Source organism: Schistocerca gregaria, chromosome 9 (assembly GCF_023897955.1).
Source record: "Schistocerca gregaria isolate iqSchGreg1 chromosome 9, iqSchGreg1.2, whole genome shotgun sequence".
NCBI lineage: Eukaryota > Metazoa > Arthropoda > Insecta > Orthoptera > Acrididae > Schistocerca > Schistocerca gregaria.
Genome location: NC_064928.1, coordinates 132,358,659 through 132,385,365, shown reverse-complemented (window position 1 = coordinate 132,385,365; position 26,707 = coordinate 132,358,659). Strand labels below are relative to the sequence as shown.

At 41.6% G+C, this 26,707-nt stretch overlaps 1 protein-coding gene across 10 annotated transcripts in view; it reads right to left on the bottom strand.

Annotated features, from left to right (window-relative positions):
• The window catches only part of LOC126291677 (spectrin beta chain), a 462,415-nt gene extending 437,051 nt beyond the window's left edge, over positions 1-25,364 (bottom strand). For all 10 annotated transcript variants that reach the window (XM_049985267.1, XM_049985262.1, XM_049985266.1 and 7 more), the window contains exon 1: positions 24,991-25,364. The gene's annotated coding sequence lies outside the window, so the exon portion shown is untranslated. The remainder of the gene's footprint in view (positions 1-24,990) is intronic.
• Positions 25,365-26,707: the final 1,343 nt, after the last annotated feature.

Here is a 26,707-nt window from a genome sequence, read left to right as displayed (position 1 = left end):
CAAAACACAGGCGCGCGAGCACACACACGCACACCTGGCGAGATCACCTAGGAATGGGAAGAGTAATTCATGTCCTCCCTCGTGGTGCAACGATAAACTCTTAAATGTACTGTGCTACCCTCAGGAAACTGAAGAAATGACTTCAGCGTGCTCATCATCACACAAAAGCAAACGTACTACTACTACTACTACTACTACTACAATGCAAGACCTCACAGCAGTCCGCGGACCCGCGAGCAAGCTCACAAAATTTAAATGGACTTTCTTCTTTATCCTCCCTACAGGCCGTATCTCGCACCTTCCGACTCCCTTCTGTTTATCGTGGAAGTCCGTATGCCAGTGGAGGGCAGGTGAATGGTAGCTAATCGACAGCTCGTACCCATGAGGGAGAGCACCACAAGCAATAGCCCAACGCCCAGCGATCGCTCCACAAACATCTCTCCGGACGATTCACTGACATAGGAGGCTGGAACTCATGATAACCGAAATAATGTGGCACATACAGAGAAGAATCCTCGAACGGAGCATTTAGTTGCCCCAAAGAATTACGCACGAAAAACAGCCCGAAAGTCGGATTTACAGTTATTTCAGTGCTTCATAATGATTTAGGCTAGCACTCCAAATTATTTCACTCAAATGTCGAAGCAGTGTTCGGACACTGTAGATAGAAACATCACCGACCAACAACTCTAATTGGTACCATTGCACAGATAGTACTATAGGGAAGGCGAATCAAAGACTTTTAGTGGCAGAAAGCTTACAAGGTCATCAAGTCTACCGAAGAGGCTACCAACACTAATACCGTGCGTCGTCCTCTGGCTTACTGCTGCGCGGTGCGGGACAGTTACTGGGTAAGATTGACGGACGACATCGAAAATGTTGGAAGAAGGGCAGCTCATTTTGTGTTATCGCGAAATCGGGACGGAGTGTCATGGATACAAGCAAGTTTTTTTTTTGGGGGGGGGAAGGGGGAAGGGGGGTAACAATGATTAAAACAAAGGAATTTATCGTTGCGTTCACGAAATTTCCCGGCCTGGTGCAGGTTTTCAACTCTCAACACGCACCATTAAAGGAAGGTCGATAACGGGGCGCCCTCTGCTTCACGTACGCTACGTTGGACGACGAAACCGCTAAACTTGTAATCGACATCTGCATGGCAAAAGGTGTAAGGGCAAGTGGTGAGTTGTGGTTGCTGTGCTCGGTCGGTTTAAGGAGTTGCGCGTGAAATGCAAGTTCCCATGTTCGAGTCCCGTCGTGGAACACACTTTCAGTCTGCCAGGAAGTTTCAAATCAGCGCATACTCCCCTGCATAGAGTGAACATTCATCCTGGAAGCAGCGTGAAGAGGAGGGAGGGAGAAACAGAGAGAGAGAGATCGAGAGACAGTGAGAGAGAGAGAGATCGAGAGACAGTGAGAGAGAGAGAGAGAGAGAGAGAGAGAGAGAGAGAGAGAGAGATTCTTGTTTTTGGATGTTTTAGGACGTGCATGTAATATCTATATTTTTTTGTTATGCGCGCGCACTCTCGAAAGAGATGCTGCACTGCCCGGAGACTAGTTATGTCATCTTCACTCTGTGAAAAAGGGCGGGTGTGAAGTGTTGGGGTCGAGGAGAGGAGGTAGGGGATTTGCAGTGGGGTGTCGTGGGCAGTGAGCTTGCATAGGGAGGACTCAGAACATGGTGCTCTGGGGAATTATTTTCTGATCTCGCGGAAGATAATATTACAAAACAGTACTATCATTTAGCACTAAATAAGATGGATTTACTAAGGCAGAAACTATTTTGAGAAGATTGCTATTTAAGTTCACGAACTGACATTTTTCTTTATTGCAGCAGCATTTAGTTAGACAATTTTTGTTTAATACAGACATCCACATCGGATATTTCTTGCTATTTTTTGTAAAGTTTGGTCACAGTCAATGTTAATGGATTTCAAAAGGCGATAAGAATTTAATGATTCGTATGAGGGCTGAGTTATTACATTTCCGCATTTCAGCAGTGTTGATCTTGCTTAAGTGTCATTTGCAATGAAATTTCTCTCATTGCTTGCTAGGCCTTCGATGGTGAAATTTTGTAAATGGAAGAGTGTCAAGAATCCTACATCATAATCCCGCTCCTGTTACCTGATGAACATTCTTTTCCATGAGAGGGAAATTTTACGAGAACCAAATTTGCATTGCACTTATTTACGAGACCGCAGTGCTCTATCGCGATTCTCTCTGCAGCAGCAGCTCAGAAACTGAGACGCGCCCTTCATTCTTTTTCTACGAGAGCAGTTGCAAGGTGTTTTCCATTGCGACACAGGTATGCCAAATATGGTAAATTGAGTTGAATTATTCTCATTAATGTTCAGAGTTTTTATTCTTTTTTTTAATTACTAGTTCGCCGTAGATGTAGGCTGGAGATGTAAGTGCATCTGATAATGGAAATATGGTCTCATCGTAAATGATTATAAAATAAAAACCATTGAAAGAGTAATGTTGCTGGCATTCGTAATATTCATGTCATTAGAAGCCATATTTTGTACCGCGTATTATATCTCTTAAAAAAGTTATGTAACTTTATTTTAGTGGAAACACTCTCCTAGTAAATTTGTTTGTCCTTTGATTTATCGTGATATGTTACTGATTTTTAGTGAAGTTAGTTTGTACGTTTAGCTTTCAAAAAAAAATACGAAAGAGATATAATAAGCAAAATAATGAATTTTGTAGGTTGTCAATTACGTATTATATCTGGCTTTATCGAGCGCCAGGCTCCCTACAAATTACTGTAAATGCAATAGCGTATATTACTCAGCTCCAGTTCACTGATCTGAAATTATTACTATCACAGAAAATAGCCAAGTTTTAATAAAATTATTTCACTGGATTCCTTCAATTAATCTCACTGGATACTTTTACATAATTTCTTCCGCTTCGGCTATCAGACATGGTGCTGTGAAAAAATATTTTTAAATGTACCGCGTAATGGCGGCTAATTGTTAACAGTCAGATCACTGTTACGCGCTCCGCAGCAGCTGGAAACATGCTAAATAATTTTCATTAAATATTCTTTTCATAAGATAAATGTGGCGTAGGTTCTTGAAATAACACACAGAGATCACTTTATACAAATCTATTCTTACTAGGACACAGTTTACACCATTAAATATTTGCAATTACGTTGCGACGAAAAACATATGCTAGCGCAACACAATATCTTGCGTACCTTCTTCCAGCTAACACCAGAACGAACAGAACAAACGGACTAGACAGAAGAAGAAGCATTGCACTGTGTTTTATACTCTTACAAAAATAATACTTCTTTTAATTTCTTACACATTATAATCTCGTGCAACAAAAAATGTCTTTTCTGCATCTATCGATCTATATTGTATATTTTTACAGTTAGTGTTACTACCTTTCGCAGATAAATCGATGTTTGCAGTTCATTTTGAGTCACATAAAGTCATTTTTATTTATGTTTCACCTCGATAATGGTGAAGATTGCAAAAGGGACACTACACGCGGTTACCAAAGAACAAAAAGTTATCAGAATAAGATTTTCACTCTGCAACGGAGTGTCCGCTGATGTGAAACTTCCTGGCAGATTAAATCTGTGTGCCCGACCAAGACTCGAACTGGAGACCTTTGCCTTTCACGGGCAAGTGCTCTACCATCTGAGCTACCGAAGCACGACTCACGGCCGATACTCACAGCTTTACTTGTCAGTATCTCGTTTCCTACCTTCCAAACTGTACAGAAGCTCTCCTGCGAACCTTGCAGAACTAGCACTCATGAAAGAAAGGATACTGCGGAGACGAGCTAATGGCAAAAGTAAAGCTGTGAGTACCGGGCGTGAGTCGTGCTTCGGTAGCTCAGATGGTAGAGCACTTGCCCGTGAAAGGCAATAGTCCCGCGTTCGAGTCTCGGTCGGGCACACAGTTTTAATCTGACAGGAAGTTTCAGCAAAAGTTATGTCAACGTGATGCTAGCTTATGCACACATTTCTCTTCGCTGAATAGTTTTTGGTATGCAACAGCTTACATTCATAAAGAGACTACATATTCAGAAAGGGAGAAACAAGAAGAAAAAGCAAATAGGTGCACATTCGCTTTACAACATCCAAGCGACAGCGGTTCGCTAGCCATATCTAAAGCGGCTGGCTTTCACCAGGTCGCCCACTGCGACGGGCCGACGGCGGCGCGGAGGAAGTGCAGTTTCTGCATGGGCGAGCGGGGCGGCGCGACGTTCCTCCATCGCCATCGCCCCGCGTCACGCCGTAGCGGCCACAACAGGGGCGCCGACCTCCTGCGGCAGCCAGCCGTTTCAGGGTCACCGCCGGAACAACCCCGAGAAAGGTGCTGGCCTACTGCGCCAACCTGCGTTTGCAGTCCTCACAATCCACCCAGGACGTCGAGCGTGTGCGGAAGAGACTGGCTCATCCCACTTCCGTTATTCGAAAAATAATAACTGGCGCTGCCATATATGGTGTTACAGAAAGGTACGGCCAAACTTTCAGTAAACATTCCTCACACACAAATAAAGAAAAGATGTTATATGGACATGTGTCCGGAAACGCTTAACTTCCATGTTAGAGCTCATTTTAGTTTTGTCCACCAACGCTCAATGGAGCACGTTATCATGGTTTCAAACGGGATACTCTACCTGTGCTGCTAGAACAAGTGCCTTTACATGTACGACACAACATGTGGTTCATGCACGATGGAGCTCCTGCACATTACAGTTGAAGTGTTCGTACGCTTCTCAACAACAGATTCGGTGACCGAGAGTTTGGTAGAGGCGGATGAATTTCATGGCCTCCACGCTCTCCTGACCTCAACCCTCTTTGCTTTCATTTAGGGGGGCATTTGAAAGCTCTTGTCTACGCAGCCCCGGTACCAAATGTAGAGACTCTTCGTGCTCGTATTGTGAACGGCTGTGATACAATACGCCATTCTCCAGGGCTGCATCAGCGCAACAGGGATTCCATGCGACGGAGGGTGGATGCATGTATTCTCGCCAACGGACATTTTAAACATTTCCTGTAACAAAGTGTTTGAAGTCACGCTGGCACGTTCTGTTGCTGTGTGTTTCCATTCCATGATTACATGATTAACGTGATTTGAAGACAAGTAATAAAACATGTCCACATAACATTTTCTTTGTGTGTGAGGAATGTTTCCTGAAAGTTTGGCCGTAACTTTTTGTAACACAACATTATATTTTACGGAATGAGCCGTGTAGTAAGTCGTGGCAGCAGATACACGAATTATTTACAGAAGAATCCAAAGTCTGGTAGAAGCCGACCTTAGGGAAGTTCAGTTTGTGTTCTGCAGGTGAAATTCAGGTACTATGTACGAGGAGCGTTTGAAAAGTCCGTGCAAAGTCAGATGGTACCACCGGCGCGTATCGAGGTCATGTTTACTCCGTAGCATCATTGGAAAGAACGTACACCACGTTTCAGGCATATTAGTCTATTTCTTTGTGTTTGGCATTCGTGTGAATCAGGGAAGTCGAGTGACTGTAAAAAAAAATGTACGAAAAAGAATTTCGTGTTGTGATTAAACATTGCTTTAACAAAGACAAAACGCCTCAGGAGACTAAAGAGAAGCTTGATAAACATTACGGTGACTGGACCTTCGATTAGAACAGTTTATAAGTGGTTTCCAAATTTTCGGAGTGGCCATATGGGCACAAGTGATGCTGAACGTTCTGGACGCTCTTTGAAGGCTAAGACTCCAGAAATCATTGATAAAATCCATGATATGGTGATGGATGACAAAAGAGTTAAAGTGCGCGAGATTGCTAGTGCTGCGGGTGTCTCGAACAGGTACATAATATTTTGCATAAACATTTGGACATGAAAAGCTATCCGCAAGATGGGTTCCGCGTTTACTCATGCTTAACCAAAAACGGAATCGTATGAAGTGTTGCAAGGATGGTTTGCACCTGTTCAGGAAGAATCACAGCAGGACTTTTTAAGCGTCGTTTAGTCACTGAGGATGACACATGGATATATTACTATACTCCTGAGAGCAAACAACAATCTAAACAATGGGTTACCAAGGGATAATATGCACCAAAAAAGGCGAAGACCAGTCCTTCGGCCGGAAAGGTTATGGCTACTGTCTTTTGGGATTCGCTAGGTATAATCCTCATCGACTATCTGGAAAAGGGTAAAACTATTACAGGTGCATATTATTCATGGTTATTGGACTGTTTGAAAACAGAGCTACAAGAAAAACGCCGGCGATTGCACCGCAAAAAAAGTCATTTTCCATCACGACAATGCACGAGCACACACCTCAGCAGTTGTGGTTGCAAAATTAATGGAAATAGGATTCCAACTCGTTTCACATCTCCCCTATTCTCCAGACTTGGCTCCCTCGGACTACTATTTGTTCCCCAATTTCAAGAAGTGGCTGGTGGGACAAAGATTTTATTCAAACGAGGAGGTGATTGCAGCAACTAATAGCTATTTTGCAGACTTGAACAAGTCCTATTATTCAGAAGGGGTCAACAAATTAGAACAGCGTTAGACGAACTGTGTAAGTCTAAAAGGAGACTACGTCCAAAAATAAGAAAGATTTACCCCAAACACGAAAGTAGTTTTTATTTTTGCACGGACTTTTCAACCGCCCTTCGTAAAATCGCTAAGTGGGTGTATGCTTCTATCCCGTCACTTTATGATCAGTCTCGTGTGGGAGTAGAAGGTAGCAAATGAAGTCGAAGTTTGAAATTTCTCACTCAAGAAGTCGTTCACGCAGGAGAATCGTACAAATAACGACGTTTGACAATAGAACAGTCTTCCGTATGGAGGACGCAGTAATAGGCATCCCTGGTGCCGAGAAATAACGGAAAGAGTTTAAAGCAAACACGTCGCCACGTTTTTTACGGAATTCCAATAAGGTTTTACAGAGAGCACTTCACGGCATTGGTCCCTTACCTAGCTTGAGTTCATCGCGAATCTGCTGCGCAACGCTAAGTCCCAGGCGACTTGGGAGAAAAACGCATATAACTCCTGTATATAAAGGTACAAGAACGGACCCGCGAAATTACTTACCTACATCTGTTCGCTGCAGAATTCTACAACATATTCTGAGTTCTCATTTAAAATTTCCTTCAGAGGGCGAAACTTCTGTCCACATATCAGCGCGGTTTTAGAAAGCATCGCTCGTGCGAAACTCAGCTCGCCCTTCTCTCACATCAAATCCTACGGGCCATGGATGAAGGGCAACAGGTAGATTCCATATCCTCAGATTTCCGTAAAGCATTTGAAAACACGCCACACAGCAGACGTAACGAAGATAAAAGCATGCGGAATAGGTTCCCAAGTATATGAGTGGCTCGAACCCCTCTTAAGCAACAGAGACAATTACGCTGTCCTCTACAGACAGGAGTGCACCGAGCATTCGTGATAGGACTGCTGTTGGATTCTACATACATAACTGACCCGGCGGGCACAATAAGCAGCAGCCTGAGCCTCTTTGCCAGTGATGCAGTGGAATATCGGAAGGGAAGGATGCAAGATGACTTGGACAAAATGGCAGCTAGCTCAAGAGTTCGAATACAGCATCAGTAGCGTGCTACCTGACAGTCAGGTCGATTAAATGTGTGTACGCGTGACGTTGGGAAGCGATATGAAATGGAGCGACTGTGTAAGGATTGCTCTGGGGAAGTTTGAATGGTCGACTCTGTTTACTATGAGAATTTTAGGAAAGTATGGTTCATCTGTACGGGCGAACGCATGTAGGACACCAGTGCAATACATTATTGAGTACTGTTCGAGTGTTTGGGATGCGCTCCGGGTCGGATTAAAGGAAGACATCAAAGCAATTCAAAGGTAGGCTGCTAGATTTGTCGCTGGTAGGGTCGAACAAGACCCAAGTGTTACGGAGGTGCTTCGGGAACTCAAATGGGAATCCCCGGAGGGAAGGCGAAGTTCTTGTCGCGGAACACTGCTGATGAAATTTATGGAACTAGCATTCGAAGTTGTCTGCAGAACGATTCTACTGTCGCCAACATACATTTCGCGTCACGACCATGAAGATGGGATTAGAGTCGCTTTTCCCTCGCTCTATCTGCTAGTGGAACAGGAAAGGAAGTTACTAGTAGTGGCACAGCCTGCCTTCCGCCATGCACCATACGGTCGCTTGCGAAGTAAGTATATGTAGAATACTGACACTACAATTCATTGTGGAAGTTAGACTGAAGTAAAGCAAGACAGACTGACGAAAGCACATCAAAGTTGCTTCAGAGGCAAAAAACGGAAGTGATTTCTGCATCGTGTTGTGACGGGGGATGAAAAATGGCTTCAGTACGATAACCCTAAACGCAAAAAATCATGGGGATATCCCGGCCGTGTGTCAACGCCGACGGCCAAACCGAATATTCACGGATCCACGATCATGCTCTGCATTTGGTGGGATCAGCTCGGCGTCGAGTACGATGAGGTGTTAAAACCAAGTGAAACGATCACAGGTGCTGGTTATCGAACGCAATTAACGGGTCTGAGCAGACTGACAAACGGCCGCAATATACCGACGGGTACGATGGAGTGATTTTGCAACACGACAACGCTCGACCCCACGTTGCAAAAGAGGTCAAAACGGACTTTGAAACGTTAAAATGGGAAATCCTACCCCACCCGCCGTATTCTCCAGCCTCTATCACCTGGTTAGATCAATGGCGCATGGCCTGGGTGACCAACACTCCCGATCTCACGATGAAGTCACAAATTGGATCGATCCCCGGATCGCTTCAAAAGATGAACAATATTTTTTTCGACGCGGGAATCTTACACTCCCCGAAACATGGGAGAAAGTAGCGGTCAGCGATGGAAAATACTTTGAATGATACATGTGTAACCAATTTGTTTCATTAAAGCCTCAAATGTTGGGGTAAAACGGCGGAAGCAAAGTTGTACACCTTGTATTATATCTTTTATAGGCACGGAAAAAACCAAACACGAGTGGCTGAAGTTGTCCAGTGATTCCAGGTAGTAGGGATTGCAATGTCACACTTTTCAAGAGTGTGAGTTTTCTCTAAAGGAGTAAGGTTTTTTAAATGCGTAACAGGAGCCGACCAAAAGCAAAGTCGAGGGGGTGTTTTCTTTCGCAATGCTCGCGCTCTCATGCGGCACAGGACAGAGTCACATATGCGGCTTCTCTGGCCTCTCAAATTTTGTCTCCCTTCTCTGTTCTCATGACATGGCTCTTAGTGACTTTCCTCTTTCCAAAAAATCATTGCGTGACATGCATTTTCAGAATGGTGACGACGGTATTAAGGGCTCCTACTACCAAAGTCAGTGCAACCTTTCCCATCGTTGGAGGAAAATGTCTCACTGAATGGTGTATGAAGGACATCAGAGTTTCATGGATGCAGCTTAATTTTATCGACGCGATGAAACTATATGATTATGGTTAACCCTCGTGCGCTGAAAAAGAAAAAAAAAAAAAGTGACTGAGCACTATGGGACTTAACATCTGAGGTCATCAGTCCCGTAGAACTTAGAACTACTTAAACCTAACTAACCTAAGGACATCACACACATCCATGCCCGAGGCAGGATTCGAACCTGCGACCGAAACGCCTAGAACAGCTCGGCCACTCTGGCCGACTAGCTGCAGGTTTCCTTGTAACTGTGTGGGTAAGTCAGTTCAAACATCGGAGGAAGACAACGGCAAACCACCTGCAGTACGACCGTGTCGAGTAATGTACACGAGTGTTCGAAAATAACCTTCAGGTAGTGATGAGAAAAATCGACGGGTTAAATGAGATACCGATATTTTAATTCTGAATAACAGGTATGTTTCGCTATTTGTTTGGTGTAGGTTATAACATGTGTATTTTTACTAATAACTGGGTAAAAACGAAATATTAACCATAGCAGCAACGCCATAATTTTTGGTTTTTAAATTAAATTTGTTTAAAAATGTTTATTCGCAAAAATTCATGTTGCTTTGAAATGCTGCGGTATTACTGAAAATGTGAAACGCGATCAAAAGCCGACGGAAACTTGCAACAAACGCGTGGTTTAAGAATTAGTAGAGCACTGCTTAGGCAGTAATAAAGCTATTCCCATGTGGCGTGGCGCACTGAATGGCATGCGTGTACAAGCAATGTGCGAGACTCGCTCCATCTCGTCGACATGGTAGTTTCACGCTGTCAGACAGACATTAGTTGTACTTTACAGAACGGCGCCATCCCTCGTCTGGAAGTATTATACGAAGTGCGGTAACAAGAGTACAATGTTCCATTCCCTTGAAAGATTAATAACAGGAGGAACCGTGACAAACTTGCGACATCATATAAGGAGGAAACTTAACAGCTCATTCATGGTTTACGATGAACACTGAAAATAGCTAAGCTATCGCCTATGTCTACGTTATATGCCTTTATCTGCTTGTAGTCCTTCAAAATGGACAAATTAACATGAACAATAGAGCTCTTCAACCTCAGATTTCACACTTCAGCACTCACTACACCTAATGCCCAAATGGTGGTATGATTCTTGATTACATTATTTTTGAGCAGAGTTTCAAAAAATTAGAATCAACAAGAGAATACAAGTGATTTTTTTTTGTAGTATTCAACCAGTCGTCCCTTTCCGTGAAAAGCAGCGAACCTTGGACGGACTAAGTTTTCTTGGCTTTTCCTATTTATTTTGATTTTGTGTATCTTAGAATTGAAGGAGTCAAATTTCTTCAATCTTTCTTTGATTTTTACGTTTTTTTTTTACAGGAAATAAGAGGAATACAAAATCGGATACCTTATTTCAGAAACCGGTCAGGTGGGACGTTTTTAACACTTCATTGTCAGGTTCAACTGCCGTTGAAAAAACCGATATATCCAAAAATCAGTTTCAGCGACAACCACCATCCCATCTTCATATTTTTTAGTCTACACTGGAATGTCTGACCCGCTGGCGATCGACCCACCTCCGCCAGGCAGCCTTGTAAACCAGCTGTAGCTGTCGACCGTAACGAATACAGTGTTTGTTGGATAGGAACAATGTCACACGCAGTCACGGCTAATTTGCATACGATTTGCAATTACAGCGACTATATCACGATGGCACGTCACAGTGACCCTAGCGTCTGCTGGACATCAACACACCTCCCACACGAGCCACCGGATAGCTCGCCGATGTCTAGCTGTTTCTTTCCTCCACTCTCCCTCACACACACACACACACACACACACACACACACACACACACACACACACACACATCGGTCGTATCTCTTAATATTGACATATCGCGCTGAATGCCTTCGACAGATTTGACCGCATTTCATCTGCAGGTCAAAAGGAGTTGCTACTTTTGCTGCCTAAGAAACATCAAAAATAAATGGAAAGTACCTGAGTCAATAAGAAATTAACTATTGATAAGACGCGAAGAAAGCAGTTAATCATCCGGCTGACTGAAGGCAAGAAATGTGCCCTTACGAACAACACACCAATACCACCTCCATCGTCTACCACCACTGAACACACACTTAATACTTTGAACCATTATTCCTCACTTGCTAAAATCAATGCAGTTTGCGTTTAGACAACGTTAATTATTACTGGACTTTCGCCGCACTTTGCTATCCAGCGGTAAAGCGCGTTTCTGGAAACCGCGAGGACGCGGTTAGGATTTCCGATCGGGTTACGATTTTTTCCCCCACATTTGACACTGTCCCGCATTGCTGTTTAATGAAAAAAATACTAGCTTACGGAGTATCGGAGCAGACCTGCGATTGGATCCATGACTTTCTTGCATATAGAACTCAACACGTCGCTCTTAAAGGAAGTAAATCAACAGATGTAAAGGTAATATCCGGAGTAAGACAGAAGTGTGATAGGACCGTTGCTATTTACAATATATGTATGTGATCTAGAAGAAAGCGTCGGATACTCTTTAAAGCTATTCGCAGATGATGCATGCGAAGGGCTTTGTTGTATATTTGCCAGTCGGTTGAATGGGGGTACACATGAAGACGTGAGAGAATTGCAGAAAGGTGCTATTCCGCTTCAAGTAGCCTATGACCAAACCGTGAAAACTTAAGTTTATAATGTGATGTAGCACGGAACAAAATGCTGTAACGTGTCTCCATTATCGGCACAAGCATTGAGAGAACCCGATGTTGTACTGAAACATGCGCAAAATTTTTGTGTACGTAAAATCACGTCTGATGTGTAGAATTATTTTTTCGATCGTTCAGTTTCACAAAAGTACACGATGAAAATTCCACTGGACCATAAACTTCTTTTCATATGAATGTGACGCCCTGACGTAACAGTGAAAAGAAGAGAACCGACGGAAAAATGTTCCTTACGGAGCAAGTTGCAGTTAGCGGAGAGAGCGACAGACGAGTTGCATATTAAGAAAAAGTGCAACATGTTAGGATGGCAATATTTTTGGGAAATTGTGCTGAGGAAGGCAGAATGAGGAAGTTCGTACCCCATTTATTCAGTGAGAGTCATTTAAATGGGAGCATATACGCCATTTTTATGCGCCAACAGGAGTATTTTTCCACTAGTTTTATAATCCGCCGATAACTTAGCGATTACCAGTGATTTTAAGCATAATTTCAAACTCTTCCTTTACTTATCTTGCTCACATGCTTTTAAGACAAATGTTTAACTCAGCCTCATTGGTAAAGTAATCAGTCGATTGTAGCTGTTTTATGCACTGAGTTCAATTCTCTAATGACTCAGAGGTTTACTGGTCGAATAGTGCAGGGTGTTTCAAAGATAATTACCTGATTCCAAACCTCCATATTTATTGATAACACATTAAAAACAATGGATGGATGGATTGAAAAATACTCAGAAAATCTTAGTTTTACTATGCTATTACAAATGCTTTACACATCCACTACCAGTAGAAGCGGCAGGGACAACATCTAGACGTTAGATAAATTGTTCTTAAAAGTTACACAATGTATCTGCTTTTACAGAAATTAAAGAGGCTCTTTTGTTCTTCACTACTCCTACGCTCCGATGTAAAGGGGAGATGAACGCACTTTCCTTCAAATATCCCCAACAGAAAATTTAGCATGGGATAACGTCTGGCGATCTTTGAGGCCAAGAATACAGGGCAGTATCGGCGTCCCGTGTTCCCTATCCAACGTTGTCATTGAGAAACTGACGTACGCTGTTACAGTGCGGGGGAGCTCCATCCTGTTGAAAAAAAAATTAAGTCATCGCAGTCATGAATTTTTAGAAAAATCCAATTCCGCAGCATTTATAAAGGTAGCTCGAGACTTGTGAGGGCGCACGGGACTCCCAAAACACCGTCCTGCATTCTTGGCCTCCAAGATCGCCAGAAATGACCCACGCGATTTTTTTCTTTTGGGGATACTTTAAAGAAAGTGTTTATCTCCTCATTGCCCCGTGAGACAGAACCAGCGAAAAACAGAATAACATCTACCATAAATTCTGTAAAAGCAGGTACACTGTGTAAAGTATATGACCAATTTAACCATCGTATAGATGATCTCCGCGCACCTGCTACTAGGCTTGTAGAGCATTTGTATTTATGTTGTCTTCAGTCCTGAGACTGGTTTGAAGCATCTATCCACGCTACTCTATCTTGTGCAAGCTTCTTCATCTCCCAGTACCTACTGCACCTACATCCTTCTGAATCTGCTTAGTGTATTCATCTCTTGGTCTCCCTCTACGATTTTTACCCTCCACGCTGCCCTCCAATGCTAAATTTGTGATCCCTTGATGCCTCACAACATGTCCTACCAACCGGTCCCTTCTTCTAGTCTAGTTGTGCCACAAACTCCTCTTCTTCCCAATCCTATTCAATACCTCCTCATTAGTTATGTGATCTACCCATCTAATCTTCAGCATTCTTCTGTAGCACCACATTTCAAAAGCTTCTATTCTCTTCTTGTCTAAACTATTTATCGTCCATGTTTCACTTCCGTACATGGCTACACTCCATACAAATACTTTCAGAAACGACTTCCTGACAAATCTATACTTCAGAAACACTTTCCTTGCCATTGCCAGTCTACATTTTATATCCCCTCTACTTCTACCATCATCAGTTATTATGCTCCCCAAATAGCAAAACTCCTTTACTACTTTAAGTGTCTCATTTCCTAATCTAATTCCCTCAGCATCACTCGACTTAAGTCAACTACATTCCATTATCCTGGTTTTGCTTTTGTTGGTGTTCATCTTATATCCTCCTTTCAAGACCCTGTCCATTCCCTTCAACTGCTCTTCCAAGTTTTTTCTGTCTCTGACAGAATTACAATGTCATCGGTGAACCTTTAATTTGTTATTTCTTCTCCATGGACTTTAGTACCTACTCCGAATTTTTCTTTTGTTTCCTTTACTGCTTGCTCAATATACAGATTGAATAACATTGGGGATAGGCTACAACCCTGACTCACTCCCTTCCCAGCCGCTGCTTCCCTTTCATGCCCCTCGACTCATAACTGCCATCTGGTTTCTGTACAAATTGTAAATAGCCTCTCTCTCCCTGTGTTTTACCCCTGCCACCTTTAGAATTTGAAAGAGAGTATTACAGTCAACGTTGTCAAAAGCTTTCTCTAAGTCTACAAATGCTAGAAACGTAGATTTGCCTTTCCTTAATCTAGCGTCTAAGATAAGTCGTAAGGTCAGTATTGCCTCAGGTGCTCCAACATTTCTACGGAATCCAAACTGATCTTCCCCGAGGTCGGCTTCTACTAGTTTTTCCATTCGTCTGTAAAGAATTCGCGTTAGTACTTTGCAGCTGTGACTTATTAAACTGATAGTTCGGTAATTCTCACATCTGTCAGCACCTGCTTTATTTGGGATTGGAATTATTATATTCTTCTTGAAGTCTGAGGGTATTTCGCCTGTCTCATACATCTTGCTCACCAGATGGTAGAGTTTTGTCATGACTGGCTCTCCCAAGGCTGTCAGTAGTTCTAAAGGAATGTTGTCTACTCCCAGGGCCCTGTTTCGACTTAGGTCTTTCAGTACTCTGTCAAACTCTTTACGCAGTATCATACCTCCCATTTCATCTTCATCTACATGGTTCAAATGGTTCTGAGCACAATGGGACTTAACATCTGTGGTCATCAGTCCCCTAGAACTTAGAACTACTTAAACCTAACTAACCTAAGGACATCACACACATCCATGTCCGAGGCAGGATTCGAACCTGCGACCGTAGCGGTCACGCGGTTCCAGACTGAAGCGCCTAGAACCGCACGGCCACATCGGCCGGCTTTTTATCTACATCCTCTTCCATTCCAATAACATTGTCCTCAAGTACATCACCCATGTATAGACCCTCTATATACTCCTTCAACCTTTCTTTGCTTTGAACGGAGTTTCCATCTGAGTTCTTGATATACATCCAAGTGGCTCTCTTTTCTCCAAAGGTCTCTTTAATTTTCCTGTAGGCAGTATCTACCCCCTAGTGAGATAAGCCTTTTTCATCCTTACATTTGTCCTCTAGCCATCCCTGCTTAGCCATTTTGCACTTCCTGTTGATCTTATTTGAGACGTTTGTATTCCTTTTCGCCAGCTTCATTAACTGCATTTTTACATTTTCTCCTTCCATCAATAGCGAAGCAAAACTACTATTTTATGAGTATTTTGCAATCCATCTATTTATAGTACGTTAATCAGTTAATATGAAGATGTGAAATCAAATTCTTCTTTTTGAAAAACCCTATATTTGATGATGCTGAATACTTAACTTTTTTTAATGCACGTATAGCACCCAAGACGTGTTGGTATTAAAGTCGACTCAGTCCAGCATTTCAGTCGAAAATGAGCACGAGATGAGCGTTACATTAGTTTTGAGGGGAAAGGAAACTCCCGATAGTTCAGTTTGGGACCACAGCTTCCTGTACGCCTGCCGTGTATGGGACGATGACTCACAGGCGGTTTGCTGCTAATCCACGGCTGGCGCCACCGTCCTCCTTGACCTTTCCGCAAAAAGTAACTGCAGCCAGCATCGATCGCGCCCGCTGTCTTTGCTATTTCGAGTTTCGCGCGAGTGATGTCATGCTTGAGGTCCGAACTGCTACAGTGGCGGCATCACCTACACACACAGAAATGTGTGAGGCCCAACTCGTATGGATGCAGACAGCTTTGATACAGTTACACCTGCGTATGTTGTGGCAGTCCAGCTGTAGCCGTAGTACTTCGATTACGTGTGTACGTTGTACTGTGGTCGGTGAGCTATTCGTCTTTATTAAGGGAGTGCGCAATGTTTGGTTGATCAGTGATGTCTAAGTACAGGCAGTGGTTCCAATGGCTAGCATCAAAGACGCGTGTTGGCCGCACCCAGAGCCCTATTTAAAGTCTATAACGCCGCTGACTGAACTTATAGTGCAGGCCTTATCAAGGAAAATTTTGTGATAATTGAGCAGCAGAAGTAGCATTTTAGAGCAACTTTTGAATTGAAAGCCTATAAAACGGCATTTACGGTCTATTGCTTAAACAATAATACTTCTGAAATAAGAAATTGGAAGACGTGAGGCAGCCAGTAGTTTGTGTATGACTATTATTATTATTATTATTATTATTATTATTATTATTATTATTATTATTAGTAGTAGTAGTAGTAGTAGTAGTAGTAGTAGTAGTAGTGCCCTACAGCATTGTAGTAACCATTACATAATTGCTGTTGCGTTGCCATCTTAATTAGTTCGTTTATTAGTGTGAATTATGAACCAGTTTGTGGTCTACTGCAGGTACTACTTACAACTCGGGAAAGGAACTTTCGTGACATACGTATGTATCTCAACTTTGTCATAGGTGCATGGTACAAAGTACGAAATATATATATATAGTGTGTGTGTGTTAGGTGGATTATCTGAGGAAGATTATGTTCACACGTTGAAGCCTCCACTATATCGTTATGCTTTAATGCTAGTATCTGAAAACATAACTTACATAATCAGTATTAGTCTTAAGAAATTGTAATAAAGAACGGGAACAAGAACTGAAAAATCGAAATATCTGGAGACCCAACAGGCTAGGACAAGAAAAGGATAACATCGACGTCGGATGCCCAGCCTTCGCTGACAACTTCGCGATCCTTTCTGGTGATGAACAAACAGCAACCCAACAGACTGAAGTCCTCAAAGAACGTGCCTAGAAAGTTGGACTGCAAATTTCTTTTTCTAAAACCCAATTCGTGGCTACAAAACACATAAAAACACTAAATTTAATCAAAAGTATGCCGCGGTATACAAGGTTAACCACTTCAAGTACTTAGACGAAATTATTGAGCCTACAGGTACAGAAACATAAGCACAAAATACACGGTAACTCAAAATGTGGAAAGTATATGGGAAAGTTGCTAACACCTACAATAGAAAAGGCATAAACACAAAAGTTCGACACTAGACGACTGTTATCAAACTTTAAACAATATATGACGGTAGTATCTGTTCCCGAAGGAACAGTTACCGTTGATTACCATGCGGCTTTGCTAGAATGAAATGATAATTTAATGGACACCCTGTCTACAAACAGGCGTTGATGTACTTCATTGCGGACATGTTGAAAATGTGTTCCCCGATCGGGACTCGAATCCGGGATCTCCTGCATACACGGCAGATCCCGGGTTCGAGTCCCGGTCGGGCCACACATTTTCAACATGTCCCCAATGAAGTATATCAACGCCTGTTTGCAGCTAGGGTGTCCATTTAATTATCATTTCAAATTTTTAAACATTCTACGCCACCGAGACTCTAAACCTTAATTACAAAGGAGACCATGAAAATAACAAAAAGACTTAAAAAATCACCAGAAAAATCTTTGGCCCAGAACGTACAGACGAAGGATACCGTCTACACTCACACAGTCACAGAAAGTTATTCCAACATCGAAACCGATTTCTGCAAATGACGACTGAAATACTATGGGCGCATCACGAGATTAGATGACAACCGACTAACAAAATTATGGCAAACTTACATAAAGTGAAAACGACAGTCTGGATAAAAGAGGTCCAAATTGATCTACAAAAATGACAATCTCACAGACATACATCGAAGAACGAAATTTCAGACATAAGGTCTATAGCTGGGAAATTTCACCAGAAGACAAGCCCAAGTTACCTAGGAGAAAGTGGTCAAATGAACGTCGTGCTATACATAGCGAGATGGTGAAACAATTCTGGAAGAACAAGAAAAATAGGTCAATTTGCTTTGTGAGAGCCTCTGTGTGTCTAAAAAATGTAAATAATTAATAATGATCGTTTAAAAATAATTTAGTTGGTGACCGAAACGATTCCTTTTTTTTTACCCATTATAAAATTTTAGTTTACTTCTCAAGTGGTTACTGCGTGCGCACACACATCTATGGACTAGAGGTAAATTTAAAATTTTCTCCTTCAATCGCAAAGTATACCTATTTACAGATTAACGGCTTCACTCAGGTATAAAATGCATGATTAAGAATACATCTGAGCCTGCTGCTTATGAAACTGCTGCAAGTTAGGTGGCGTAAGGCTGTCGCATTGATCGGTGGTTATGTCGAAAAATATGATTTTGTAGCCAAAAGAATGATGAATGATATTGTTTACTGGAATCCTGAATAAAACCAACCTGATATCTGAGAAAACGTGTTTCATTACTTATTGAGCGCCCCTCGTACTATTCGCAGCCAGGCATTTAAAATCTGGCACAGTGTGTGAAAAATAGCGAGTTCCAGCAGGTCGCAGTCCACGTTAAATTGTAGGTCGTCCTATGACTGGGTGGGTCAGTCAGTTCACAGGTCGGAGGAAGGCAACGCCACGTCACTTCCAACACAGCCATGCCTGGTAAAGCACTGGGGTGTTCGATACAATACATGGATTGATGACAGCTTTACTTATGGGTGCATAAGACATTGAAACAGGTTACGTATTAATAAAAATACTTTGCGATCGAGGTAATCGTTTTATTTAAGTAACAATAGGGGGATCGCTACGTTCCAGTGGCGATATCAACATTTCTATCTATTGAGCAAGTTGTCACGGAAGGATACGAGTGTAGTGAAGATAGTCATACAGCCGCTCTGTTACGTCTGACGACAACGTTGTCACCTTTTATGCAGCTACTATTAGATCTGAAGGTAGTCTTTGGCCGTAAGATAACGATCAGGCGAATCTTTCTTTACTACTTTCACACACTTTGCATTTCGTGGTTATATGTTCGTCCGCCGATGGAAACCACTACTTTTCTCACTGTGGTCTGTCGTTTTCAAGTTCCTAACATGTTGACTGGATTACACTCTCTAAACTTCTGAAGTTAGTGGGGGTAAAACAAGGGGCGCGAAAAGTTAATTACAACATGTACAGACACAAGACGGCAATTTTAAGAGTCTAAGTGCATGAAAGGGCAGTGGTTGTTCAGAAGGGGGTGAGGCGCGTTTGTAGCCTATCCCCAACGTTATCGAATCTGGACACTGAGCAAGCTGCGAAGGAAAGAAAGTAGAAATTTGGAAAAGGAACTTAAGTTATGGAAGGAAGAAATAAAAACTTTCAGGCTTTACGATGACACTGCAATTCTTGGGAGTGCAGCTGAACGGAATGGATAAAGGAGGGCAAGTTAAACATTAACAAAAGCGAAACAAGGACACTGGAATGTAACGTAATTAACTCAGGCGATGTTGAGGGAGTTAGGTTTAGTAAACGAGACAAAAGCAGCATACGAGTTGTGCTATCTAGGCAATAAAATAACTTACGGCAAGAAAAGCTTTTCTCAATAAGAGGAATTTGTTAACATCGAAGATAAATTTAGTTGTTAAGAAGTTTTTCCGAAGGGATTTGTCAGAAAAGTGTAGCTTTGTACATAAGTGACACGTGGACGGTAAACAGTTAAGATTGCTGAAGATTAGACAGGTAGATATCGTAACCAGTTAGGAGATACTAATAGAACTGGGGAGAAAATTGTGGCAATTTATCTAAATGAAGGAAAATAACTAAAAGAAGGGATCGGTTCATTGCACACTTTCTGTGACGTCAAGGAATCCTGAATTTAATATTGGGGATGAATGTTGGGAGTAAAAATCGCAGAGGGGCACCGCGATATGGATACAGCAAGCAGGTGCTAATTAAGTGTGTGTGTGTGTGTGTGTGTGTGTGTGTGTGTGTGTGTGTGTGTGTGTGTTGTAGTTAGAGATGACGATGCTTGCACAGGATAGACTAGCATGATTTAAGTAATAATGAAGCTTTCAGTGTGAGAGCCAATTGTATCCTTTATTAAGGGAGAGCTCAGCTGCAGGTTAGGTTACAAAGGGTTATACCACCAGCGTGTCTACTATTCAGTTTGTCGACAGCTCCATGTCCCATCATTATAATCTTACAACCGACACTCAAGAAACAGGTAGAAAGCGCTTTCACAGTTAAGATGTGTGCACTATCTTAATCCATCGCTGTTGGCCGACCACGCCTTTTATCGCGGCTCTGTAGCAGTGGATAAGCTATCTTTACGTTATCTCCACCCGTGACGGGAGCATGTGTACTCATTTCCGAGCTCTACCTGCAAAAAAAATATTTCCACCGACACCCAGTACTGGAATACAAAGTACCGCCGCCATCATGCCGAAGCCTGGTTGGAACACAGAGGTTTACTTATAGAAAGTGCTTATCACGATGGTTCGCTTCCCTTCCTCGCAAGGCTACACTGCACCACAACAAACGATATATACAGTACCTAATACCCGTCCACTCGTGATAAAGATCACACCAGAAATCGGAAAATATGGTCTGAACAGGTCTAGAAAAAAACGGACCAATGAAAGACTAACTACGCCCATTTACGATTCAGCACAACCCACTTCATACCCCCCCCCCCCCCCCCCCACTCACACACACACACACATGTAATATTGCCCGCTAAAAAAATTTCCCCAAGACCTAGGAATTACGAACATGTGAACTGTGAGAATAGTGAATTGGGAGTGCAAAAGTAGTCCTCCCCTTCTAGCCAAAATGGGTTAGAATAGAATTAGATTTACGGTAGTGAAGTGCTATGTTGACAGATGATCAATAGTCACAGCTAGAGCAAAGATAGAAAATAATTCCAGCCTTTATCCCATGTGTGGCTATTGCGCGAACAAGACAGATGACAGGTTTAGGTAATCTAAACAGAATGCATGTAAACTAAACAGCAGCTAACATATACACAAGATAGTAAAATAAACGATTGGTCAGTACAGCAACCAATTTCCTTCCCAATTGAGTTTTTCACTGGTGGCTCCCCTTATGTGTAAATACCGGGATGTAGAATTTCACCAGGAAAAGAAATGTAGAGAAAAATACGTAATCTAAAGAATAAGAACAAACAAATTGGCTGGGAGCCTCAACAGAACAAAATTCCTAAACCCAAATTTCTAAGGGCATCAATGCCCTTAAGAGCCCCATAAGCTGAGAACATATGGCAGATTATTTAAAAGAACCTGCTCATCCAACCCTTACACGGCAGGAGCTTGCCATTTAACGAGGAATCCTTGTGACAGATACCTAGAATTTTAAGGGGGAAGAAAATTAGGATTTAACGTCACATCTACGACGAGGCCATCAGAGACTGAGAACAAGTTAGGGATAAGAAGGAAATCTGTCGTGATTTTTCGAAGGAACTATCTCGCCATCAGTGATTTATGGAAATCACAGAAGTCTGACTGGCCGGCCAGGTATCTCAACCATGACTCTCTGGAACACGTATCTAGTGTCTTATCATTGCCTTAAGCCTCTTCGTTCAGTGCCTGGAGCTGTCCCAAAAAAGCAAATACGATTAAGTGCCAACGTCGATACTATATACGATACGATTAACTGTGGATTTGCGCTCGGAACTTCTCCGTGGCCTACACATTATTCTAGAAAGCGGAGTGTAGCTTATTTTGCGCATTACAACATCCAGGATCATAAATACCTGAAAATACCACTTGGTACTAACAACGTTCAGCATACCCTCATAATTATAAGCCTGTGAAGTGACATCCCCTTCTTGCGAAATTGCGCTGAATTACCTTTCACAATGCTTTAAACTGAATTATTATTAGATTCATTAAATTGTCCCAATGGCAACAGTGTATATTATCACACCGAAGTACTTAACATGCTTTTCTACCACAAATCTCACATTATAGTCATTTTTGTTCTCATCAAATGAAACAATAGTCCCATCAACACTTTACATCTGCAAACGTGCTTGCCGACTTTTACGCCTCAGGGTGTTAATCTCCCTCAGGTGAAGACTTTTTATAAAACCTTAATAACATACCTTTTTCATATACTTAGCCTCAGGAAAATTTCCTCTAGAACCATATGTCTAGTCTGTAAAAACTTAACTGGAAGCCTGGGATTTTGTCCGAATTTAACGCGACATGTTAACCGAGAAATTTTTTGCAAGGACTCCGTCGCAAAAGACTGTTTCCATAACAGTTCTGTTTATTAAAATGAGCAACTGTTCTTGCAAACAATAGTGGACGACCGTCCGAAAACCCGAACGAGTACACCAAACGTCTGTATCTATGTAATTAACTAGCTTAAATACTCCGTCTGGTTGATATTGTCTGCCCATGTAGCCACCCACTCTGCCCGACATTTCTAGTTGCCTTACACTCACAACGAAAGGCCCTTGCCTGCAATGTTGTTATTACGGCAGACTCATTATTCGGAGCAACACTTTAAACTTCTTAAAAACTGTCAGTCTTTTACACTGAGGAGTAAATTCAGTGTTCGATGTATGTTGCCTGGTAGTGTCAAAAATTATACACCAAATAAGGTACCAGTTTTTGTTACGAATACGAATCATATTTAGGGCTAGAAAACAAACTGCGTTTCTGCTCTGTTTTATTTGTTTACTGGCACGTTTTCGGCTTATAAGGCTACTGTCGGTTGTTGCGTGACTGAAGGCCCAATAAGCCGCAAACTGGCTCGTAATAAATAACGCTTTTCAACCTCTGCCAAAGAAGACTTAATATGAATCACTTTGCTACAACAGAAACTCTGCTACTCATTTGATTTGCATCTTTTTGTAACTACCAAAACAGTGTCGCAATGTCACAAAAATCCGCGTAGATGGGTTATGTCTGCTCTGGTGATTAAGTCGTTAAACTTGCTGGCGGCAAATGTCTGGAAACTGGAAACCGGTACCTTTTCAATACTAAAGTAAGTTTATTTGTTACACATCCTTATAGTTTATCGCAATACTTGAACTTCGGCATCTGAATTACCACTAATTTTCTCATTAGAAGCTTCAACTTTACCACGAAATAGACAGCTGACGTTTGTTTTGTGTAGCTACAAAGTACGCCAAGTATAAAGTTTTAAACAAAAAGTGTGTGTTAAAAAAAGGTTTGAGTTGCTGGAGATTTTTGTTGTTGTGTTAGCTCACTGACCAACAACTGGTGGTAGAAAGACTGTAATCCTCCGTAAGAAAGCCGTATAACTGTCGAAATCTGATCCCACCCTACCGGAGTGAATTCTAGCAAGCTGAACTACTGTGTTGCCACACCTGCCACTTGAAAAACATGTCTACGTTTAAACAAGCGTATATGGACATCAATAATGATGCGGGCTTTCTTGGAAAAGATCGCTCTCTTAGTGGAAACCTCAACATTATCATCGACACATTTCTAATGCTGAAATGCCAAACTGAACAAAAAACATGCAGATGGGTTTAGGTGCCAATTGTTTATATTACGCGAGGAAAAGACTTGGAAAACCCAAAGTTAATTGTCATTTTAAAGCCAATACATTGGAAAATTTAATGTTGACAAACATGTTACCCACAATAACATTTTTTAGCACAAATTCCAACAATTCGTTCGAAAAAATTGCTCTCTCATATTAAGACCTAGGACGTTAACAACCGCCAGTTAAGCTTACAGAAATGCACTTTGATTACCTTCTCTCTTCCAAAGCAGTACAAATGGCGTCACTACTGTATGTCACATAAACCAATGATTTATTACTTGTTGACTACATATGTAATAACTCTGGGATAGAAAAATCCTATTTCTAATTTTTACAATACAGTATAGTATAGTATATCGGTACATGTCCTTCTCGCAGGAGACTTTTATAGCAGTCTGAAGACACTAACATTTTTCATTACTTTGCGTGCCACAGACAACTACACCGGCAAAATTATGGCAACTTAATGGCACTCCCTTTGATTCTTGCACCCTGTTAGTAAGTATTCTTCAGCCAAGGATCATATTACATTGACAATGGATTTGTCAAATTATTACTAGGAAAGAGATGAGCCTTATAGACTGATATATGAATACGCAAAAGTGTTTAGTCTGGAGAGGACACGTGAATCGATAATAGGCTCAATTCCCCTTATGTTTCATTTCTGCAAAATCCGTCCTATTTCGCCTATGCGTTGGCACTTTACATACAGTGCCACTACTGCCGACAAATTCTGTGCACTAATGACTTAGTTGCATTAGAAATGCTCTTGATAATAGCAAGACCATTTTTATTGCTTCTTCAAATATTGAAATCATTTCATTAATTTCTTAGCGCTAGTTAAATTTTATTTAACGAATTGTATCACTCTTCGTGTCCCGGATAACTATCAATTTAATTTAGCGTACAAGGAAAATATACTTCAGTACTCGCCGATCAGTCAGTACTTCAAAAATAAGTACTACTTAGAGCCAGCCGCACTACTACAAATTATTCTAAGCACTTTATAATTTTGACCGCATACTTTGACAGGAACTATTCTTCAAAGATTTCGTTATGTACAACTAATGTTCAGTAACTGTTTATTGCATTTACCGTCTTTAACCTAAAGTGCTGCAGACTCTTAAACATGGCGTTTATCAAAATTAAACTTACGTTATAAAGATCACTTTCATTACTCTGAAGTCTGCGGAGACAGCTTGCAAACGTTTTCAACGAATGAGAGTCGTCTACATAGCGGAATGAGCACTTCACAATTAGAAATTTCCGGCAGACGGGTACTATGAAGGCGCGGGTGACAGAAACAGTTCGGTCGATTCACCGAAAAACAACTTAATTTCTTAAGTGGCACAATACGTGCTTACCTTGTATATCGGCGGGTCGTTCGGTGTCGCAGACACACAGGGACTAACACACACGCCACACACACCCCTGCAACAGCACACTACCAGCCCGAAAATTACCTACACTGCAACGAACTCGCTTTGCACCTAGTCGGACGACCGCTCAACTGCACAGTACAAAGATGGCTGCGCGGCGCAAAGTAGTCGTGGTTTTTAAGCACTTTACGAGGCACAGTTCAGACACTACCGACTGTAGAAGGAAATGTTTCACGATTCCTCTTATTAATTTGTCCAGTAAAGATTGTAGAATGTGTTATAGATGCAATAATTCACAATGCCGATTATAAGCGGATAGCTACAAAACTACCATGATGTCACCGGCCCCTTTAGGTTACTGACTGATGAATGAACAAGAAAATGAAAGTGGGCGTGGCACTACGGCAGCAAAAGAATTGGAAATTCCTTTTCTTTGAAACATCGCTCATAGGAGATCTATTAAGACTACAGGCTAAACTAACATTAAATTCCCGTGACGACATGTTTTTGATGAAACACCCAAAAGTGGGTCACTCGAAAAGGCAGAAATGGTAGAAGGAAAGTAATTGGTTGCTCTTGTTTATAGAGAGAAAGTTAACCTGTAATTTGAACTTACTTACTTCCTCAGTGCTCTGTATAATGACAGCAACCACTAGCCGAACTGAAATCTCTAGAAAAACGAGCATTAGCAATATCCTCCCCATACACTTTATGCAAACACTAGTCTTTTGCACTTAAATAAACTTGTGATTTGTGTACTTTATAAAACTTTAGTGAGCCTCCACTATTCCATGTTAACACCAGTTAACTGATATGAGAGCCCTCAGCCCCAACCCCTAGTAGTTATCGTTTTCAGTATTCTATCACAATGTATTATGAGCTTGATTTAACAAGGAAAGCTATGCAATGAGGGTCTGTCAATAAAATAAGAGCAACAAGTTAATTTTCATATAGCTTGCACTGCTTGTGTGTCAGGGTCAGGTCACTATCACAACAGCTACAAGAATGTGTTACAAATATCTGACAAATCTCTTGGAAAAATAAAATGACCATAAGTATATAATTTTAGGTGAAAAAACTTGACAGAGTGTGAACACAATATGACACTAATGCACATTCTTTTCTTACCCACATCATCCAAAAAGCACATTTCTCTCACCAACATATTTTTTTTGTCCTTTCTCTATATAGCAGTCTCATGGTCTTTTTATGATTGGAGAATCAAAAGTGTGCAGATGGGGAAAGATATGTAGGAGAAAGCAGTATTGCCTGTTGTGCTATAAGGAAGTGTGCTGGGGGCACATCTGATGGGTATCTGTGGCGAGGCAGATTAATGTGATCCCTGAAAAGGAGTAGCAGCCATTTCATACCCACGAGAATCATCTCATTTTTTGGGTCTGTGGAACTAAAACTGAATCAATCTAATTTAATCAGAACTTTAAGGGGCACCAGTCTGGAGAATTGATTTATGTAGCCTTGTAACATTAACAATTATGGCCTTTCTATGATGATACTGTGAAAGTTAAAAAGCATGGGAAAACTGCAGCTGCTGTATTCCTTGGGGATATGCAGCTCTACCATATGGTTTAATGATAATAGCATCCTCTCAGATTAATTTTTTTGGAGATACAGTAGTCCCCTATCCAGGCAGGAACTTTGTCAGAAGGATAAATGTATATGATGTTCAGTGGGTCAGAACATG